The sequence below is a fragment of the Papaver somniferum genome, chromosome 4 (assembly GCF_003573695.1).
Source record: "Papaver somniferum cultivar HN1 chromosome 4, ASM357369v1, whole genome shotgun sequence".
In the NCBI taxonomy this organism is placed as follows: Eukaryota; Viridiplantae; Streptophyta; class Magnoliopsida; order Ranunculales; family Papaveraceae; genus Papaver; species Papaver somniferum.
The window spans coordinates 99,980,050-99,987,693 of record NC_039361.1 but is presented as its reverse complement, the minus strand read 5'-3'; the positions used below and the strand labels follow the sequence as shown (position 1 = coordinate 99,987,693).

Genomic DNA, 7,644 nt, shown 5'->3' with positions numbered 1-7,644 from the left:
GAGAGGTTAATGGTCTAAATACTCACAATAGCACTTGGAAGGATGTACAAGGTATCACATCAGTCTATTGAGAATGCGTGAAATTATCTTAGAAAAGTGGATACTTCCAACAGCCCAGACAACACAATTTACAGGACACGAAAGAAACAAACCTTAATATTGACACCAGTGCATATCGATATGTACTAAGTGTAACCCTAGTACATATAGATATGTACTGAGTACCAGACTCTTCAAGTTTTTTCACAATTACATCATTACCAGCAATTCGACTACTTGCGTAGTCAACATGATCAGAGCCTAGCGAGAGTATTCTACTGAAATACTTACACACAATGAACACATAGTTAACAAAGACTCACCAAATTCAGTCGTGAATTCAAACCCGGAAATCGCAATGAATAGAGCGGGAGTACTTGTAACAGACTTGATAAGGTTATCAATGGTGTGAAACAGTTCAAGGTCTATCTCTTGTAATAATGATGTATTTTTGATTTTTACAAAGAATTAAAGAAATTAGTGACAACGCTAATTATAAATAGAGAAGCTACAGACTTTTCACGTCTAAGTTCAAAAGCTCACATCAGCCATACTCAACACTTGCAAATAAATAAGTAAAAAACGTTTCTACTCCTTAGGACACCGTTATTGTAAATAAAAGCAATGTACATTTTACTTATACATATTAGGATATGCTAATTGACAAATAAGTATGAGGGGGCACTGCCCCTCGACCCCTGTTAAGAAGTCTTAATCTACACTATACATAAATCGCAAAAACAAAAAAAAATGAGACTCAAAACGAAAATCACAGTACATACACAAACTGTACTGGAAAAAATTAGTAGATATTGATAAGCACTGTGCAAAACCTAGCAGATATTGATATGTACCGAAGAAAAACTAGTCGATATTGATATGTACTCCGAATAACAGTTGTGCAATACAAGTTAATAATATCAAATTGGAGTTGAACTCCATTCAACTTCTATGTTAGTCTTAGAGAACCATATCAATTGAACAGTCCTAGTATCGACAAGAACTAATAAGAACAACTCTTTAGGAACCAAAATATATACATTCATACTACCGATAATTAGTTTTTATTTATTATTTGTATAAGAACTAATAAGAAGTCTTTTAGGAACCAAAACATCCACTATGTACTGCGAAATCACTATAGGCGAATAGGTATTGTGAAATCAGTACAAGCAAATATGTACTGATGTTGATGGTGTATTTTCAACAAGGCTAAAATCGTAAAATCATGATACTGCATGTTTCTGACCCGGCTTCAGGAACGCATGTGACGATTCATGTTTTACGATCCGTGAACCTTTTCACGATCTCTGACTGAGTGAGCATTCTTCAGAGTCACGATGAATATGTTTCTTGAAAGTCCTCCCACTAGATGAGCTTTCGATGCTACGCATTTCATCGTGCCCTCTATGTATAAGAACGATTAGGCGGTCCTCCTACATAATTGTTTGTTGCGAGGGCTTAACGCCTTCAGGACGTCGGCGATACTCGTTGTTCCCTGACTACATAGAGAGGCCCCCTCTACATAGAAGAACGATTAGGCGGTTCTCCTACATATTTGTTCGTTGAGAGGGATTAACGACCCTGACTATGTAGAGAGACTGTGTATAGATTCAGACGGCTCTCCTATATAATTTTTTGTTGAGGGGGATAAACGCCTTCAGGACGTCAACAATGCTGCACGTTTCTCCCTGACTATGCACCTTTCAGAACGAGTATGATACTTCAACTATCTCATATCTCGATTCTACAATAGATTAATTCTACCATGACATTCACCGATTGAATTCCTGGAAAATAATCGATTTTATCTTATTACTACGTTCCATGGATGATCCCCGACTGATTCCATGGATTAGTAATAAATAATCATTTTATCTCATTACTCCGTTCCCTGAATCATTCCCAGCTGAATTAGTAATAAGATAAAATAATCGATGCAATTATCTTATTACTACGTTCCATGGCTGATCCCCGAGATGGATTTCATGGATTAATAATGGATGCTCAACTCATTTTATTACTCCGTTTCATGAATCATTCCCAGCTGAATTTCATGAATTAGTAATAAATACTCCACAATCGGGCGTCTGACAGTCATCGAGTAAGTCCTGAGAGAATGATGCAAGCGTACTTGACAAATAATGCACAAACGAGCACCCAAACGCATGAACGATCGGTCGAACGAGCGAATGATAAAAATAAAATAATAATTAATAAAATAAGCTAGAGGTGTGGGACCGGGCCCACCGGCCAGTTCCCTCCATTATTTTATTTCACTAATATTTTATTTCTTCCCTCATCTCACATAGATTCCATCATTTAATCAAACTCCCTCATTTGACGGAAACTCTTAGTTTTCCATACTTTTATGGAACAAAATAGGAAAAGGTGTCACGGGACCGGGTCACCTAGCCAGACGGCCATGCCCTATCCGTGGCCGGTCCCACACCTCACAATTCCTTATTTTCTCATATTATTATTTCCATCATCTCATGGAACTCCATCGTTTGACCGAAAACCCTAGTTTTTCAATATTTTCTCATATATTGCTCAAACAATGGAAAAGCCAAAAAGTCAAGTGGTCACTCGACCGACTGGGCTTCTCACGTCAAAAATTAAGATATCATTATTTTAATATTCTTAAAATATCAGTCACATGAGCAAAGTTCTACTTGCTCATTCGAGCAAAATTGAGAATATCAGTCAAGATCAAACTCTTCAGAAAATCCAAAACACTGCTCAATAGCTCGTCAGAAAATACCAACACTCTCACGACTGAGTCACGGACACCTTGGTGACACGGGCATGCTTCCTTGATCGACCAAGGCCGACCCTAAGGCTTGCAATATGCCGATCCCACACATATTCATAATTTTGACTTAATTTGCTATCAATTGCTCATATTGGGTCAAAACTCTCTCAATCGACTGGGACTCGCTCAATCGACCGTCGGTTGGTCTTACAACCACCAAGGGCCGGTCCCATGACCTCTTGTTCGGTCCCTCATATTTTCATAGCTAGGTTTTATTACCTAACGCTCACACGCGCGCTATTCTAATAAATGATTAAACCAGCGTTTGATCGTTCTTTCACCAACTGGTCAACAAAAAACTCTGGTGCACGCTCACTTGAGCACTTGGGAACCACATGGTCGTTCAAAATCCCATGTGGTCGATCCCTCCTTCACTCACCTATTTTCAGTAATTTATCAATTGACGAAAAATTGATCAAAAATTAGAGTTTCAAACAAACGCTCCACAAATCATAATTCTGAGCAAGTTCAAACACTAATACTTTTATGGTTCATCCAGCAATCAATATCTAGATTAATTATGCAATACTGGGTCCAGTTACCAATATTTTAATTAATATTTTATTCGGTTATATCACCAGTAATTCATCGAATATGCAATACTTTCTCATCTCTTCGAATATTGATCCAACTATCAATATTCAGTAATTTATCGAATGAGCAATACTTGATCAGTCGCTCGAATATTGATCCAACTATCAATATTCAGTAATTTATCGAATGAGCAATACTTGCTCAGTTGCTCGAATATTGATCCAACTATCAATATTCAGTAATTTATCGAGTGAGCAATACTTGCTCAGTTGATCGAATATTGATCCAACTATCAATATTTAGTAATTTACCATCGATTGATCTCAATACTCAATAATTCATTAAATATATAATATTTGCTCAGCAATATCAACATCATTCATTTAAGAATTACACGTCCCAGCAGACATGTTCAATTCACGAATCTTGAGCACTCAGCAATCATGCTCGAGTGAGCAATACTTAGACCCACTGTCTAATCAAGTCAACGACTGACTGACTAGTCAAGTACACGTCTGCTTCGCAGACTCCAAGTTCGTGAGACATCAATCACGTCACATGGGGGATATTAATTAGGGTTTTGGTATGGCGGCCTATAACACGTATGTTCTTCCACGGTGAGAAATGTGAGTAAGTCGTGCATGCGGTTGAGGGAGTTATCAAAGTAGTGGGTGGACAATTAACCAATCATATCACGTACGAGGAACTGGTGAAACCACGATTTCCCACTTTCCCACTCTTTCACTCGAGCAACCGTCACACTTACTGGAGATCAATGTGTCTACCATTCTGGAAATATAAATAAGTATCTGAATCCATGATTGAAACATGATAAGTTTTCGAGTAATCACTCTCAAGAATTCATCAATCAACCAGAACTTATTTGAACTCAACAGTTCTCAGAAAACTTGCAGAAACCCACAACACATTCACAATCCTTGATCATCATTGATCTCACACACTTCTTAGCCTCCCTCCTACAGATCAACCCTCTTCCCTCTTTGTGACCGAATTGACTCTGGAACGACCATTGACTTGGTTTAGGCCGGAGTCCTACAGATTGATCTCTCAAACTCAAAGCACTTCCGTGCAGTGCATCTGTTTGAGGTTAAGCAGTTCGCTCGGTTGAAGGAGCCTCCGTTACACGGTCGTCACTCCATTCCCTAAAAAACCAGCGAATCGTTTTTCCCCATCAACAACTGCGAAATCACAATAGGCAAAATATGTACTGCAAAATCACTATAAGCAAATATGTATTCCGAAATAAGTGAACTGAAAAAGAAACCAGAAGTAAACGTACATAAATTTCTCCCACATTGTCCTATACCTGTAATGCCTAAGAAATGATATATATCAGGTACTCATCGTAAAAACACTCCACGCAAGAAGGAAATTATATACTTTTCTTATAATTTGCATGCTCACTGTATGGCTAAGAGACATCTTGGTAATACTGACTTGAATAAAATCAAAAATCAATAACTTAAAACAAAAACCACAAAGCAAATGGTCAAGAGAAACTCGTTTAGCTGCACATTTTAAAATCAGATAAAGCACATTAAATTATCTTTATTACAGTACATGATGAGGAGGATTTCTGGATCCAAGAGCCAAGAAGCAGGAGGAGGGTTTCTGGATCCATGAAGATACTGAGTGTATAAATGCAGTACATATACACATGTATCGAAGAAAAAAACAGTACATATTGTTGTCCAAAATTTGCTTGAACTCTCATAAATTCGGACCTAAACCAAACCATTTAGCCAAGAAGAACTTTTTTTCCCCAAAATTTGTGTCTGGTGTTATTGCTGGTGATGCAATTAAGAAAACAATCAACTGGATGTATAAACTCCCCCGAAGAATGCATTCATGGCCTAAAAAGGCATTAAGAAAATGAATCTGACTTATATCACTAAGAAAAATTAAGAACATTTTTTAACTCTTACATGTAGGAAACCTACGCGCCATACAAACTTGTCGACGAGGCACAAAATACAGGAAAAGATGCAAGCTAAAAGAATCGCCACGACACAAAGAATCTGACTTATATCACTCTTAACCTGAACAATACCATGTGGATCACAAAAACTGTATGCACGACCAAAACACAGATAAAAAGAAGAGTACATGCAGATATGTACTGATACAATGGTAAACAAAAATGAACATCAAAAAGTAAAAAAATATATCGGTATAGCCAAATCAGTATATGCAAATATGTACTGTGAAATCAGTTTACGCATATATGGAGTGCAAAATTAGTACAAACAAATATGTACTCTGAAATCACTACATCACCTTTCCAAGTGCCAAATGAGACGTTCAATATATAATAGCTAACCATTTGTCTATCAACGGTGTACCACCAAATGATGCAACTGAAATTATTTTTCTACTAATTTAGTTAAAATTTAATAAAAAGCTAAGTGATACTCCATAAAATTATTTAAATGCGCAACAAGCGAAGAGCCATTTGATATACCTGAAGTTCATTGTCATATCCAAATTTCTCATGTTAATCCAAGCTATATCAATGCAACCGCCTCTTATAAACACTGCATGAAGTATAGGAAACCTGTCAAAGTAAGACTACCGTCATGAAGACCCTCGGAAGATTTTCCATTTTAGCAATGGGTTATCATGCCAAATCCTATGACTGCAGTACAAAACAATAATACAAAAAAAATACATCTGAACAAAGACAAAATATTCTAGTACAAGCAATATATATATATATAGATAACGATTTTGATTTCGATTTTGATTCCAATTCCAATTGCTCATCAGATCTATGAATTGAATAAAATGAAAAATCATAACTAGGTCTAAGAAAATCAAAGTTGTTTTCTTCCGAAAAATTGTTGGATATGGAGACTATGGCTCATTGAATACAAATCTAAAATCGATTTGAAGACCAAAGACACATATAGAGATCGATCACATACCTTACGACTCTCACATCCGAATCTCTTTTCTAACACAGACGACAACGAGAGAGAAAAAATGGAAATAAATGAAGAGGAATAAAAAGGATAATTTTTCCATTTAAAATATTGAGTTTATATCTCCCGCACGCTCGTGGATCAGGGAATAAATTTTTTGGTCCAAAAATATGTTTTTTGACTAACGATTAAACAACTTCTATAGGTGGATTAGACAGTAAACGGGTTCTTAAGATAGGCTTAACCAGTAATTCCTAGTTCTCAGCACGTTATATTTCAGTATCTGGTCTAAATAAAATGCACAGATTTTGCACGGAGGTCACGTTCTTATCTAGATTAAAGTCAAGCGAAAAAGTCAATCAAAATCAACTTAGTCAAACTCGAGTTTTTGTTCATCATATCTTAAAATTCAATCTTCCGTCCCCGTCTTCCTTCTTGATTTTACTTTGATTTTTGTTTTCCTCTTGTAATTGTCCTTTTTATTGTCCATTTAACCCTATTTTTGTTCATCTTTATCCATCTGCATTTTTCTAACCTAATTTTTAAAATTTCCCTTCTTTTGATGTAATCAAATCTTACAGTTAATTGGGTTTCCTCTTCTGTTTTATTGTTTGATTTTGTATCTTCGGCTGTCGTTATTAATATGGTTTTTGTTTCTTTTTAAATTTCTCTACAGTGTTATGCAGTATTGAAGACGTGTTGTCTACATCAGTGATTGCAACAATGTCTCTCACCTTCCGTTGGCTCAATTTCAAGGGAAAAATATCGTTTGGTCCTTTTATAGGTGGTCCCAAGACTATTTGGTCCAGCGGGAAAACACGTTTCCTATTTGGTCCATAATTATTTAAAAATATTAAATGGACCAACATACCCTTCCGTGTTAATTATTTACTTATTTTTTGTAGCAGTTTATTCTTTTTGATGAACTATCAGGCTTTTTTCTAGATTTCAGTTCATTATGTCTCATGAAAACTATACACTTCATTATATTCTATGAACTTCATTACACTTCATTAAATTCTACAAATTTTTTGTTATTAAGAACAAAAAAATCAGAGTTCATGTTTTCAAATGAACACACAACAAAAATTCCACTATTATGAATAAAAACAAGAGTTCATTCTTTCAAATGAACTCCTAATAAAAACTATATGAAGACAAAGTTCACTCTTTCAGATGAACTCCTAATAAAACCTATATGAAAACCGAGTTCATTCTTTCAAATGAACTCCCAATAAAAACCTATATGAAAATCGAGTTCATTCTTTCAGATGAACTCCCAATAAAAACTTATATTAATATCGATTTCATTCT

The 7,644-nt window shown here is 35.8% G+C and overlaps 1 long non-coding RNA gene across 2 annotated transcripts; it reads right to left on the bottom strand.

Moving 5' to 3' along the window:
• Window positions 1-4,184: 4,184 nt before the first annotated feature.
• LOC113276185 lies at window positions 4,185-6,454 on the bottom strand. 2 transcript variants are annotated; one of them, XR_003324131.1, is made up of 4 exons: window positions 6,334-6,454; window positions 5,871-5,963; window positions 4,689-4,724; window positions 4,185-4,616 (listed from the first exon to the last, which is right to left on the bottom strand). It is a non-coding gene; the product is annotated as an uncharacterized LOC113276185 (long non-coding RNA). The 2 variants fall into 2 exon arrangements; XR_003324130.1 differs by lacking the exon at window positions 4,689-4,724 and having other exon boundaries at window positions 4,185-4,587; window positions 6,334-6,442.
• Window positions 6,455-7,644: the final 1,190 nt, after the last annotated feature.